Source organism: Elgaria multicarinata, chromosome 7 (assembly GCF_023053635.1).
Source record: "Elgaria multicarinata webbii isolate HBS135686 ecotype San Diego chromosome 7, rElgMul1.1.pri, whole genome shotgun sequence".
In the NCBI taxonomy this organism is placed as follows: domain Eukaryota; kingdom Metazoa; phylum Chordata; class Lepidosauria; order Squamata; family Anguidae; genus Elgaria; species Elgaria multicarinata.
This window is the reverse complement of record NC_086177.1, coordinates 42,868,206-42,883,368: the sequence shown is the minus strand read 5'-3', so window position 1 is coordinate 42,883,368 and position 15,163 is coordinate 42,868,206. Positions and strand designations below refer to the sequence as shown.

At 39.9% G+C, this 15,163-nt stretch overlaps 1 pseudogene; it reads right to left on the bottom strand.

Annotated features, from left to right (window-relative positions):
- Window positions 1-13,439: 13,439 nt before the first annotated feature.
- Window positions 13,440-14,635, bottom strand: LOC134401271 (ubiquitin carboxyl-terminal hydrolase 10-like; annotated as a pseudogene).
- Window positions 14,636-15,163: the final 528 nt, after the last annotated feature.

The following is a 15,163-nucleotide window of genomic DNA, read 5'->3' as shown; positions in this document are numbered from 1 at the left end:
AGAAGGTAAGCAGTTTTTTTAGTTAACCCCCCCATCCGCTCCTGATCCCTTCCTGATCTTTCTCTCCCTCCGTGTCCCGTGTGTCGTCTCTCCTTCTCCCTCCGTGTGTGTGTGTGTGTGTGTGTCCTGTGTCGTCTCTCCTCCTTCTCCCTCCCGGGATCTCCCCCGGCCGATGGGCACAGTGCTCAGTGCTGTGGCCAGTCCGCAGCTTTTTGCGGCTACTTGTGAGTAAGCGAGTAGCCGCAAAAAGCCACAGAAGTAGCTAGACGTTCTGCAGCTCTGGCCTTAGGCCGGAGCTGCAGAAAAGGCGCGCCAAAAGCGACTTCGCTTATGGTGCATTAGAGGAGGCTTCAGTGCGGCCTGGGGCCGGATTCCCCTGTGCGTCATGTGGAAGCACAGCAGGGAAACCGGCTCTCAAGGCCTCGTCTAGCAACGCCCTTAGTGTAGTTGCGCCATAGATTTGTATAAAGAGAGTATGATATGGGCAGTTTTATTCTCAATTCCTTTTCTAATTATGCCTAACATGGAGTTTACCTTCTTTACCACAGCTGCACACTGGGTCGACGTTTTCATCAAGCTGTTCACCACAACCCAAGCTCAGGTCCCATCAGGTTATGCTCCCAATATGCATCACTTTACACTTGCTTACACTGAACTGCATCTGCCAGTTGGATGCCCATTCCCCTACTTTGGAGAGATCCTTTTGGAGCTCCTCACCATCCTTTTTTGTTTTAACACCCTTTGGCGTTATCAGCAAACTTGGCAACTTCACTGCTCACTCTTAATTCCAGATCATTTATAAACAAGTTGTTATTTACAGAGGACAGTCCTCTATTATATAGGGTGACCATATGAAAAGGAGGACAGGGAGTCCTGTACAGAAAAGGGAATTTCAGCAGGTTTCATTTGTATATATGGAGAACCTGTTGAAATTCCCTCTTCATCACAACAGTTAAAGCTGCAGGAGCTATACTAGAGTGACCAGATTTCAAAGAGGGCAGGGCACCTGCAGCTCTAACTGGTATAATGAAGAGGAAATTCCACCAGGTTCTCCATATATACAAATTACACCTGCTGAAATTCCCTTTTGAATACAACTGTTAAAGATACAGGAGCCCTGTCCTCCTTTTAATATGGTCACCCTATATTAGAAATTACACTCTATTTGTCTAGTGTGAGTGAAAAACCATCAGAAAGGAGAACTCAAGGTCCTTGAAGTTTCCATCAACAGGTAGCACCAGGACAGCAGACAGAGCAGGCACATAAGTCACCTAGTTAGTCTTCCAACTATGTTGAGATGTATGGTGTTCCTATTTAAATTATAGAAATTATTTTTAAATGCCCATCTATACATATCAATTAACATATGCAAGTGCTGTGCAAATTAGTGCCCTCTTTTGATCCTTTTTTGTGATTCCTTTCCTCTTTTTGGCAATGTGTAAGTGAACACCCAGTGCCAATGTCTTCATTTTCTTCTCCCTGGGGTGAGTGGGACCTAGTGTTTCAGTTTGCTTGAGTGCTTAACAGTGAACAGCTGTTAAGTTTTTGTTGCCTGGCATATATGGAATTCCTCTCTGAAAGTTGCCACACAACACACTTCAAAATTGCTTTCGCTAATCTCATGCAAAGCTTAACCTTTTGGCCGAAACCATTAATCTGATAGCAAGTTAATTTCCGGTATGCATGAAGCTTTGCACAACATTCAAAGTTACTATTCTTTCAGTTCTCATAATGTAATCCATCTTATTTCATCTATATTTTTTTGTCTCTTTAAAAGGCCACAATAGTAAAATCAGTAGCTATGCTCCAGATAAGGACTCCTGTCTGATCTGAAACACACAAACAAAATAAAATGCTGTAGAGGTCGAAAGATTTCAGGGCACGCACACTGATCTCTGTTGGCCAGTTCTATATAAATGATAAAATGGGTCCTCAGTTTTGATGTAATGGATGCAGCCACATTTGTTCCTTCACCTGCCTGACCCATTCACATCTAAAGCAGAGGATGACATTTTATTACACATGAACACATGGATGAGGAGATATGAACTCCCTGCCAGACCTCCGTACGGTCCCCTAAATCTGTTGATTAAGGCATTTTTGTCTCCAGCCTTGCTCATTTCCAATACTGGTGGGGATTGGGAGAAAAGTGACAGAAATGACTGAAGTTCTAAAGAGAGGAGGTTCAATTGTACACCCCCTTTGATGTAAAAAATAGAACCCACCCCAGCCCCTGCTTTGTATATGAACTAGTGATGCCAATTATTTTCAAATAGGGATAGGAATCAAAATGTGAACTCTCTCCACTTGGAAAGCCATTTTAAATTGGGTCCAAACTAAGGATGTCAGAGAAATCCACATGGAACCAAATGAGTTTCGATTTTGTATGAGTCCAACCCATGGATTCTGCTGTGGACCAGTTCCTCCTCCCATCAGGTGGATTTCGCAGAGGAGTCCAGCCGTCTTTTTGTGTCTGGTCACCCTAGTATAGCTCCTGCAGCTTTAACTGTTGTGATGAAGAGGGAATTTCACCAGGGGCTGCTGGCATACAAATGACAACTGCTGAAATTCCCCTTTCAATACAACTGTTAAAGATAGAGGAGCACTGCCCTCCTCCATCATATGGTCACCCTACTACTAGCCCTTCTTGAGCTTTGTTCTTAATAATAAATACCGTATTTTCCGCGTATAAGACGACTGGGCGTATAAGACGACCACCAACTTTTGAGAAGATTTTCCTGGGTTAAAACGTCATCTTATACTGGGCGTATAAGACGACCCCCAACTTTTGAGAAGATTTTCCTGGGTTAAAAAGTAGTCTTATACGCCAGAAAATACAGTAGTTGGTTTCATTTTTAATTTTTCTGGTCTTTAATGGTTGTTGTAGCAAACTCGGTTAAGAATATAAGAAGTGCCATGCTGGATCAGACCATGGGTCCATCTAGCCAAGCACTCTGTTCACACAGTGGCCAACCAGCCATTGGCCAGGGATGAACAAGCAGGACATGGTGCAACAGCACCCTCCCACCTATGTTCCACAGCAACTGGTGCACACAGGCTTACTGCCTCGAATACTGGAGATAGCACACAACCATCAGGGCTAGTAGCCATTGATAGCCTTTGCCTCCAGGAATTTATCCAACCCCCTTTTAAAGCCATCCAAATTGGTGGCCAATCCTACATCTTGCGGTAGTGAGTTCCATAATTCAACTATGCACTGTATTTCCTTTTATTTGTCCTGGATCTCCCACCAATCAGCTTCATGGGATGAGCCCAGGTTCTAGTATTTGAGAGAGGGAGAAAAATGTCTCCCTATCCACATTCTCCATACCATGCATAATTTTGTACACCTCTATCATGTCTTCCCCTAGCCTCCATTTTTCCAGGCTAAACAATCCCAGTTGATGTAACCTTCCCTCATAGGGGAGATGCTCCAGCCCCTTAATCTTTTTAGTTGCCATTTTCTGCACTATTTCCAGCTCTATAATATCCTTTTTTAGGTGTAGTGACCAGAACTGTACACAGCATTCTAAGTGTAGTTGCACCATAGATTTCTATAAGGGAAGTTTGATACTGGCCATTTTATTCTAATTCCTTTTCTTATAATGCCTAACATGGAGTTTGCCTTCTTTACAGTGGCCGCACACTGGGTGGACATTTTCATCAAGCTGTCTACCACAATCCCAAGATATCTTTCTTGTTCTGTCACTGCCAGCTCAGATCCCATTAGGTTGTACTTGAAGTTGGTTTTTTTTGCCCCAACATGCCTCACTTTACACTTGCTTACATTGAACCACATCTGCCATTTGGATGCCCACTCTCCCAGCTTGGAGAGATCCCTTTGGAGCTCTTCACAATCCCTTTGTGTTTTAACAACCTTAAATAATTTGGTGTCATCAGCAAATTTGGCCACTTCACTGCTCATTCCTAATTCCAGGTCATTTATGAACAAGTTGAAAAGAATTGGTCCCAATACTAATCCTTTTGGGACCCCGCTATTTACTTCCCTCCATCGGGAGAATTGACCATTTATTCCTACTCTCTGCTTTCTGTTCTTTAACCAGTTACTGATCCACAAGAGGACCTCTCCTCTTATTCCATGTCTACTAAGTTTATTCAGGAGTCTTTGGTGGGGAACTTTATCAAAAGCCTTTTAGAAATCCAAGTAAACAATGTCCACCGAATCACCCCTGTCTACGTGTTTGTTGACACTGTCAAAGAATTCTAGTAGATTAGTGAGACAGGACTTGCCTTTGTGGAAACCAAGTTGATTCTTCTTCAGCAGGACCTGACCTTCTATATGCTTACTAATTTTGTCTGTAATAATGCTTTCAACTAATTTTACCTGGAACAGATGTCAAGCTAACCAGCCTGTAATTTCCTGGATTCCTCCCCGATCCCTTTTTGAGAACTGGTGTTATATTGGCCATCTTCCAGTCCTCTGGTACAGAAGCTGAGCTTAGGAACATCTTGCATATTTTTGTGAGGAGGTCCATAATTTCATATTTGAGTTCTTTGAGAACTCTAGGATGGGTGCCATCTGGGTCTGGTGATTTATTTGCTTTCAATTTGTCGATAAGGTTGAGAACTTCATCTTTTGTCGCCACTATTTGTTTCAGTTCTTCAGACTCCCTTCCTGAAAACATCAGTTCAGGCACAGGCATCTGTCCTGTATCCTCTGCAGTGAACACCAATGCAAAGAATTCATTCAGCTTCTCTGCGATTTCCTTGTCCTCCTTTAGTACTCCCTTAACTCCATTGTCATCCAACGGTCCAACTGCTTCCCTAGCTGGTTTCCCGCTTCTGAAATAGTTAAAGAATTCTTTATTACTGGAATTGATATTATTAGCATTGTGCTCTTCAAAATGCTTTTTTTGCATCTCTTATTGTTTGCTTGCATCTTCTTGACAGCTTGTGCTCCCTTTTCTTTTCCTCACTTGGGCGAGACCTCCATTTTTTGAAGGAAGCCCTCTTTTCTACATTAGCTTCGTTGACACTGCTTGTTAACCATGCTGGTGACCTCTTGGACTTGGTGCTACCTTTCCTAACCTGTGGAATACATTTTTGGTTAAGCTTTTATTATTGTGCTTTCAAGTAAGCTCCATGCATTTTCTAAGGATTTAACCCTCTTGATCCCCCTTTCAACTTTCTTTTCACTAGTTCCCTCATTTTAGAGAAGTTTCCTCTTTTGAAGTTTTTTCTACTATTTTGTCCCTTCACTATAAAAATATATATTTACTTCATGATTTAAGGCTGTTTATTTATTTATTTTTGTTTTGTTCTTTTTCAGCACAACATCTGAATGTTCTAAAAGTGTACCAACTATAACAGGAAACTGAAGGGTCATTATTCTGGAACCAGTTTCTGTACTAGCTATTTTCAGTCTCTAATGACCCAGCACATAGAATAGTTCTAAAATAATGAGAAGAGAAAGCATCTTGCAATTTCATGTCATAGGATGGATTAGCAACGTAGGGGCCATAAAAACAAGATGTTCTGAACTTTGTTCATAAAACTAATGCAGAAATTAGAGTGCATCAGAAACACTAATTTGTGAGTAAATCATAGGTAGCCATACTATTTCTTGATAAATAAATCTCAATGATGCATAGTCAGAGCATGATTTTTAAATGACCTTACTGCATGCAAAAATAATGTGATTTAAAATGAGAGTACATTTTGTAGAACAGAGTACCTCTGAGAGCTGGCTCAGATGTACCCACACTACCTCAGAACATGGCATGTATTTACTTACTTTCTATTCTGACACACTGCCTTTCTGCCAATGCATTAAAGGTGGTTTCCAATATAAAATCAAGGCACACAACTTCTTAGAAATAATAATAATAATAATAATAATAATAATAATAATAATAATAATAATTATTTTATTTATTTGTTACCCGCCTCTCCCTCTGGATCGAGGCAGGGTACAACACAAATGAAAACACCATAAAATACAAATAACTAATTAAAACATTTAAAACTAATACATTATTAAAAGTAGCACATTATTTAAAAAGGCATCTTAAAATTCAACTGGGTAGGCCTGCCAGAAGAGATCAGTCTTTATGGCTTTCTTAAATTCTGGAAGACTGTTAATTTGACGAATCTCTCCTGGCAAGCCATTCCACAAACTGGGTAATAGTTGTCAGCCTTGTTTTTGTTGGCTGGAGTAAATTCTTCCCAGAGGACCTGAGTGTGCAGGGTGGATTGTATGGGAGAAGGCGATCCCGCAGGTAGCCTGGACCCAAACCATGTAGGGCTTTAAAGGTGATAACCAACACTTTATACTTCACCTGGAAACTACTTGGCAGCCAGCAAAGAGATTTTAAAACTGGTGTAAAAAAATGATACAATAGGAAAAATGACATGGGAAGAGAAGAGACGAGTAAGCTAATGCAGGTATCGGTTCTGGCAGGGTTGCTGTAGTAACTGGAAGGAATGGTCAATGAGGGAGGGAGGAGGAATCAAATGACAGTTGAGCCCAGTCGTGTGTGTGTGTCCGTCCTACATGGAAAATAATGGGTTATAGTGAAACAAGTATTAATAAAACTGTTGCTCTTCAAAGAGGAACAGATCAGTATTCCTATTCAGTAGCTGGCTTTTATAAAATTGCTTTGTTTCCATTAGGCTTAAAGCACAGGCTGTTAACTGAGGTCATCCAACCTCACCTCCCTTCACTTACCATGATCACAACTTATTGTGCCTCTGATATAAAACAACACCCACCCCATCCACATAATGTAGGCAAGATTGGGTGGAATCCAATCAAATTTTCTTAATTACAGAACTGCTTCTGTCAACGGAACCCAAAGGGAGATGGTTTCCCATGCTCCCTGCAGCCCCCTATGCACTCTAAGGCCTTAGCTAGACCTAAGGTTTATCCCGGGATCGTCCCGGGGTCATCCCTGTTCATGTAAATGACACATAGGGGATCCAGGAGCAGGCAGGGACGACCCCAGGATAAACTGTTGGTCTAGCTAAGGCCTAAGCCTGCTTAGGAAGGTTGTGGGGAGGCCCAGTGTGGTTCGCAGGTGCACCTGGTTAAAGAAAATGCATTGCACATGACACCTTAAACCCTGCTGCTTAGCCAAAAACCCTTAACAGGCATGATTAACAATGTCATCGGACTGGGGCCGATGTTTTCTTCAGAATATTTGGCATGGCTTAATTCCCCTTTAATCGCTTTGCATTTCTCTCAGTCAGGATATCTGAAGTTTAAGAATGGTAAAACAAGTCTTCAATGCATTCTTGTAGATAAAGTGGAAGTGTTAATTCATGCTAGAGACCATGAGTATGAATTAGGCTTTTCTTTTCTTTTTCATGAACATGCAATAGTATTGTTTTTTGTGTAAATGCTATTGCACTATTCTCATTACCGGACAGAATTTACTAATTTCCTTATAATATGGCATTAACTTCAGTAAAGCTGCACATGAAATGCCCTAGGCAATAGGAACATTTATGAGTATACAGTATAAATAAATAAGAAGTCTTTTTAAGGGAAAAGAAAGAATAAAATGAACTGTCTGTGCCACCACCACAGGTAAATGAGGAGCCGGGGGGGGGGGAATCTTTCCCCACACCCCTTTTCCACCCAGGCCTCAGTTTTATTTATTTATTTATTACATTTCTATACCGCCCAATAGCCGGAGCTCTCTGGGCGGTTCACAAAAATTAAAAACATTCAAAGTATAAAACAACAGTATAAATCCATAATATAAAATACAATATAAAAGCTCAACCAGATAAAAACTCCAGTTTAGGAGCTGAACCTTCTTTTTTCAGAGAAATTTCAGCTCAGCACTATCACAGTGCAATCTGAAGGAATTTTTATTGCCGATATTGCACTTATAAACACAATACAGACAAAAGTAATGCACTGAAATAAATTAAATTCAAGTTCAAAATATAAGGCATATTAAAAAATGCTCTATGGTTAAACCTGCCCACATCAGTCTAGGCAGCAATATCCCAGGCATACCTGATGCCCATAGACCATGTAGCCCACAGTTCACGTAGCTAGAGCTAATGTTGTTTGCTTCCTGAGATTGTTTTTCTTGCAGAATGTCTGAGATCTGCTACAATCCAAGGGAAGCAGAATCCACGGCCAAATTTCAGAGTTGGGTGGAGTTGCACATTCCTTGGACTTAATACTGGTTTCATGATATATAAATACAGAGCGAATGTACTCTGTGCATGAGCCAGTTCCTAGATTTGTTTGGGAAGCTGTCAAGTTACAGGATATTAAAAAACATGACACTGATTTGCAGTGTGGCTGTTCTGGGGATGCTGTTTTGGATCCCATATTCTTGTCAGGTTCTGCTCATGGGTTTGTTCATTGAGAAATAATATGGAGAATTTGCTCCATTGTACCTTGTCCACATGTATATGCACAGATGAAGTCTTGATGTCTCTTGGGACTGGTTGGTTTAGGTTTTCCTTTAGTTTGTTTACGAGAATTGCTGTCTAAAACATTGTTACATCTGATCCAAGGCAGATAATCGCATATTTATGCAAAAAGATTTCTTCTGTGGTTTTGTTCCATTAGGTCTCTTCTAAACACCTAGAACATCCAAAGATCTTTCATTATGAGACTTCTGAGAAACTGCCTGAAAAGAAGTAAATATCAACTATAAAATAAATACCTATAAGTTATTTATTTATTTATTACATTTCTGTACCACCCAGTAGCGGAAGGTCTCTGGCTAGTTTGCCAAAATTTTATAGTTTCATAATTGTTTTTTCAAAACTTTCTATAAAATATAGCAAATAGCAATGAACTATTGCTGTGATTAGACTTTCCTAATGATTAAAACCTTCATGTGGAATTAGATATAACTCCTCATGTTGTGAGATTTGCTTTCACTTTGTATTCGGTGAACATTGCATGATGAACTATCCAAGAGTACAAGTTTAATTTGTCAAAGGAAAGGGACAAGAAAGATTTCAGTCCAATCTTTCTCCTGACATAAAGAAGCCTCTTGTTCAAAGTCCACATTTTAATAGGGCGATTTCATCTTCCTAGTACATTTTCCAATCAAAAGACAAAAGGAAATTATCAGCGGTGTAAAAGTGTCATGTCTTATGAAGAAAGGTTAGCAAAGGCCAGCCATTTTCTATGCTTCACATTGTTCCTAATTTCATTTCCTTCTATGAATCAGACGAATATGGGGGTAGGGTGGGATATAATTATATGGGTTATTGTATTATGAGGGTGTGAACAGAGACAGAAGCGATCTCATGAGAAGAAGATGTGAATTCTTTTTGTTGTTGTAGTTAGCATGAAATTTAATTTTTATTTCAAAATAAAGTTAACAAAATAAAGGCAACAAAAAGAACATACATTATAATAAATCAAGGTCACTGAAGAAACAAAGGAATTTACTACTTATAATTCTTAGTCTATAACCAATATGCTTATGGAACATCTACGGTAAAATAGCCTAAGCAGGAGGTCAATATCTAATAAAAGAATAAAAATACAATTTGTACAGCACATAAAAAGTGTGTGTGTTTGTGTGTATTAGTCAGTTTTTTAAAAAAAATGATCAAAAGTTTGAAGGGCTTTAATGTGGGAAATAAATTAATGTTTGAAGGGCTTTAATGTGGGAAATAAATTAAAAGTTTGAAGGGCTTTAATGTGGGAAAGTATGGAGCCATAATATCTTTCTTAAAGTTAGAATTCCTTCATTGCTGCACTTGCTGAATAAGTTTATACATGGTCATAGTTCCCATTGCGGATGGAAGATGAAGTAACAAGATGAGACAAGAAGTTTGATTTAAAATAGGGCCACATTTATTTATGACTACCTGCAAAGGAAGATGGAAGCCTAGGTGGGCATCCTATCTTGGCTAACATCTTGGCCATAATTGGGATCAGGTGATCCATTCATATCCTGACCGGTGACGCATGTCTATCGCCACCTGTCAGGTTTCCCCTTTTGGGGTAGGTTGGCTGATGTCACTCCCTCTCACTGAGAAGGCTGGGGAGGGGAAACGCTCTATAAACAGGGTTCCCAGTCCCCTCCCCCTGTCGGTGGTGCCAAATGCAGGACACCTACGGTGAGCCTCCACTCGTCTCTCTCTCTCCTCCCCGCAATTGCCTCACCATGGCCAGGCAAGCCAGGCGTGATTGTAAGGCCTAATTTATCAATACACTGAGTTGGTTGCTTTAGAGAATTACACACTATACATGACTATGCAGCTGTATACAATTGCTTAACAGGGTCTTTATGCAGAATCCAAGATCATTAGCTTCAAACAGATGAAGTAGCATAGCTTTAGGAGTTACCACAGTGGTCTAACATGAAGACATTCCTGACGGTAATCAGCCTCCATGCGTTGTTGAATATTCCCACCAAAGATGAAACTATGAACCAATCTGAACATACCCCTTCTGACAATATTGACTATAATTTGGATGTATTAGGTGAAGCCTTGCAGGAATAATATACCACCTACTGAGAACTTTGTATTGTGCTTCTTTTATATTAGCATTGATTAATAAAAATACAAATAAGGTCCAAATATATTGTAAATCATCTTCTTCCAAACACTCACCCAAGTCAAACTCCCATGACTTCTGGATGGTTTGTCATCCAAAAATGGCATTTGAAGTAACAGCAGCCTCTATAAAAGACTCTATAAAAGCTGCTTGATGTGACAGGCAAAGAAAGTGATACAGTTGCAGATACTGATAAAAAGACAACATGGTTGGTTCAGTTCTTTTTGAAACATCTGCATAGGAATGAGGTTCCCCTTTATCAAATACATTTTTAAAAATCTATAAACTTTTGCTGCTATCCAAGCACAAAAACCTTTGTTATGTGATGCAAATTCTGGATGATCCAGAACTAACATTAGTGGAGACAGATCAGGAGCCATGGTTTTCCGCCAGTGTTTCCAAGTAAGTACAGTGTCTCTCTAATCACTGGATGCTCAAAGATGCACTTAGGTATATCACAATGTCTGACTCCTTTCAAGGCATCAAGAAGGGAGGTGCCCATTGCTTGTTTTTCTATGATTATCTGCTAGCGCACTGAGGAGGGATGCATCAATCTTACAAGAAATCTCAGCTGAGCAGCAGCATAATATAATTCCGAATTTGGCACTGAAAAGCCTCCTTTTGTCTGGGGTCTGCTAAGAATCATTCACTTCAGCCTTGGCTTGTGTCCTGACCAGATGAAACTGACAATAGTTTGTTCCATTTGGCTAGAGTTGGAATAGATAGAAAACGTGGAATTCTTTGAAAAAAGAAAAGGAGTCTAGCCCAGATATTCACTGTTCCTATACCTATTCTAGCTGACATTATATCCTTAGCCCATTTTTTTATTATGAGAGTAAAGTCTTATTTTTCCTGATGTAAATTATCTGCAATTACCTATTATGTAGCATAATTCAGCAGTAATGTAAATTACCTGGAACATAACCTTAAATTCTATCTCGATGGGAATATCTGCTCAGCACTTAAGTTCAGAGAATGGGTCACCACCACCACTACTACCACAATTTATACTTTATAACAGCTGATAAACCTCTTTCACAGCCTTATGCAAGTAGCCTCTGCTCTTATCTCTGATCACTGATTGGAGATCAACGCCAGGAAGAAAGCCTTTCAGCAGCACCATGCAGAGAAACCAGCTGTTATATCCAATCAGGGTCCTGCCCACTTCTGGAATGCAGCTCCCCAAGCCCAATCCAAATTAGAATTCAGTTTCCAGGCCAAAAAAGGTCTTCCCCTCCTCTTGAGAAATCAATGAGCCCATGGTTATATCTAATTCTCTCCTTGGCCCTTCCCTGCTTCCCTACAGTGGCCCCATTCAGAAGACACCCTAAACCATGGCTTTAACCACGGTGGTTAAGGAAGAAAGCCAGGCTGTGTTCAGAAGACACCTTAAACCATGGCTTTAACCATGGTGAATAAAGCAAAAAGCCTTACTCACCATGGTTAAAGCCATGGTTTAAGGTGTCTTCTGAACACAGCCAGGCTTTCTGGCTTAACCACCATGGTTAAAGCCATGGTTTCAGGTGTCTTCTGAATGGGTCCAATATCTACATGGGTGATGGAGGCAAATACAGGATCAGTGTATGCTGTGTAGGTTTCATAACTAGATTCCTAATACTGACAGAGAGCAGCTTGTGAAATGTTAGAATTTTCTGGGCCTGAATTGGCAACTTTGCAGTTAGTGATCATTTTCTTTCCCAAAAGAAGATTCAATGGATGCTATTTTCTTTCAGTTATCCCCTCTTTGAAGGCCACAGATAGCTTTGCCGTACAGCAGGGTGAAATGACCAGTTTCACACAGCACCTTAAGGATGGATAGTGGAAGGTAAGAACCGGTGTCTGAATGAAGCAACAAGACTAGTGGGGGAGGAAAGGCTCTTTGAGCTCCACTTCAGACAGAAAAATGTCTTGGGCTGGTACTGGCTCCTTCCCCTCTGCCCTGCCCCTCCAATCCTATTCTAGCCAATTACAAATATTTATTCTACAAATTGAATAAGAACCTATCAGGTTATACCATTTTATTTCCACAATTCCGTGAGATTGTTGAGGTTAATAATCAAATGAAATCTGTTTATGATCAGACTGAGAACAAAAAATGTAGAAATATAAATATAGTATAATATGGGCACATAGAGACACTAGAGAAATCAAGGATATGTTAAGAGGGTTCCTGACTTAACTGTAAATAGAAAAACACATACGTTTTCAGTAATTATAGGGATGATGTTGGTGAAACAATATGATACAGAAAAGGTTGTTTCTACCTGGCAACTTAGATAATAGAAGTAAAAATCATTTCTCTCCTAATATCCAAATAGAAATTAAAATAGAGTAAGTCTCTAAATCCCCCGAACCACAATAAAGTTGCAAAGAGAAACCCTTGTGGAATCGCCTAACTTGGCAGATGTTAAAACGTTCATATGGGCCAATGTAAATGCAATCCAAGGCTTATAAATGTATGTAGTTCTTAAACAATGTGACCCAACAGGGAATTGAATGTCAAAAATGGAAGGAGAACACAATTTGGCTGCCAAGGATATGAGGATTTCCCATTCAATATCATATAATCTTAAGAACAGTACTGCTTTTCCTTACCCAGAGGAAAATGTTTTACAGTATACAGCCTTCACCCAGGTATTTCTATAGGAAGCTTGCCAGATCACAGAGTAGTAGGAAGAGTCCTGTTGGTGTTGGTCAAAACAAAATGTAATCCATCCACAAAGGGTAGACATTCAAGCCATACGTGTTATGGGGTTTAATTCAGTTGCCAAGTGCAACACTGTATTAGCCACACACCTAGGAATTGTTCTGAGGAAAGTGACTGAAATATTTCAACCACATTATTTATGACCCGTATCCAATTGGCTACCTCATATAAGAGCTGAGTTATACCCTTAGTGCAAAACACCTCTAAAGCCATATGTACTTATCAACCACACTTTGAGAAATATAATCTTTGAAGAGTTGCTAAGTCCTTAAGTGCCAGCAAGGGTACAGAAGATCTTTGGATTTTAAAGTGATATATCAGATATATAGGAGGGCAATCAATCAAAGCTTGCAGTGCAGTGTTGACGTAACACCAGTTTCCTTTATTGATCAGCTCTTGTGGTTGCAAGGATCCTGGTTTATTTTCCAGTAAATCTGCAATCTTTATGGGTATAGAATCTTCCAAAACTGGAACAGGTCCTTCTTTGACTTTCTCAGGGACCACAGGACATGTGGTGCAAAGGGTATACTTAATCTTCCCATATGCCATCAGCATGGAAACAGAGGGCTTGGAATTGTGAAAGTAATTTACCCTTGATTTCACAAGCTAACTATGACTGTTCCAGAATTTGGTCTGCCTGCCTCTGTAGTAGATGAAACATTCTCAGGCTTAGTTTGATCTGAGTCAGTGTTTTCACAGTATGCAGGTCCACCCAATTGGCAGTCATGCCCTCAGAGGATTCAAGAAGTTGTCCATTAGTAATGCCAAGTTTTTAGTAGTATCAGTAAAAGCACAAGGTTGTACGATAGCTGTCCTTAATAGGCTGTCCCTCCCAGGCTCAGAAGGGATGCAAGACCCTTCCAAATGAGTAATCCTGCATACTTCTGTTACAAGTCCTTGGAGTGACTGATGACATGTCACTTGAAATTCTATATCGCCTGTGCTTATGCTATTAAGTCCTGATGAGTTTGCCTGCCCATTTACCAAAGCCTCAGTAGGAGCAATGCCATTGCTGATATCTTCCAAATAAATGTAATATCCAGGAGGTCTTTTTTTCTTTTTCCCTTTGTCCAAGACTCCCAGGACAATTATTAATTCCAGCATTAGAAACACTATTCAAAGCGAGAGCAGGATCTGGGAGTCAATGGAGTTATAGTTTGCTTTGCTGAGTACATCACTGGGGATTTTCTGGGTAGATGCACAATGAAGAAAGGATTCTAGTGCCTAAAGATTCAGAGTACTTGAAATATTGTAAATCAGCACAGATTAATCTCTATCAACAACTTCATTAACACCAAATTCCATTCTCTGATACTCTTCTCCATCATGGAGCTCACCTCTGGACTTAAGGCCACATGTGAAATGGTTTCATTGCAGGGATGCAGCTCAACAGAGCAACAGGGAGTCACAAAGAACCAATTAAATTAACCAGACCTGGATTCCATCCCCAGCCCCAGGTGTACCATGTATTTTCTCATATATTTGGAAAAAATCTTTTAATGCTTCTTCTGTTTCGACCTCTCCATTTAAAAGTATGATGAAAATGAATACCAAGGTATTTATATGAATATACTTGTTCAATTGGATTCCCATTGAGAGTCCAGCTATATAATTTCCTATGTAACCAGATAATTATGTAATTTCCTAGTAACCAGATGATTAATTTCATAAAAACAGGTAAAAACCTCCCACAAATAATATAATCCCAGCCTGAGTGTGTCAATAAAACAGAGTCATTTGCATATAGCAGAGATGGGACCGCTGTGTGTGTGTGTGTGTGATTTTAGAAAAGGACCTAGGTCATTCATAAATAGATTGAATAAAGTAGATTCTAATACACAGCCTTTTCTCACACCTTGAGTAGAGGATATAGCCTTACTCAATACTTTGTTGGAGCTGCACCTAATTTGCAGAGAAATCATAGAAGGTAATTGTTTAATCAAAAA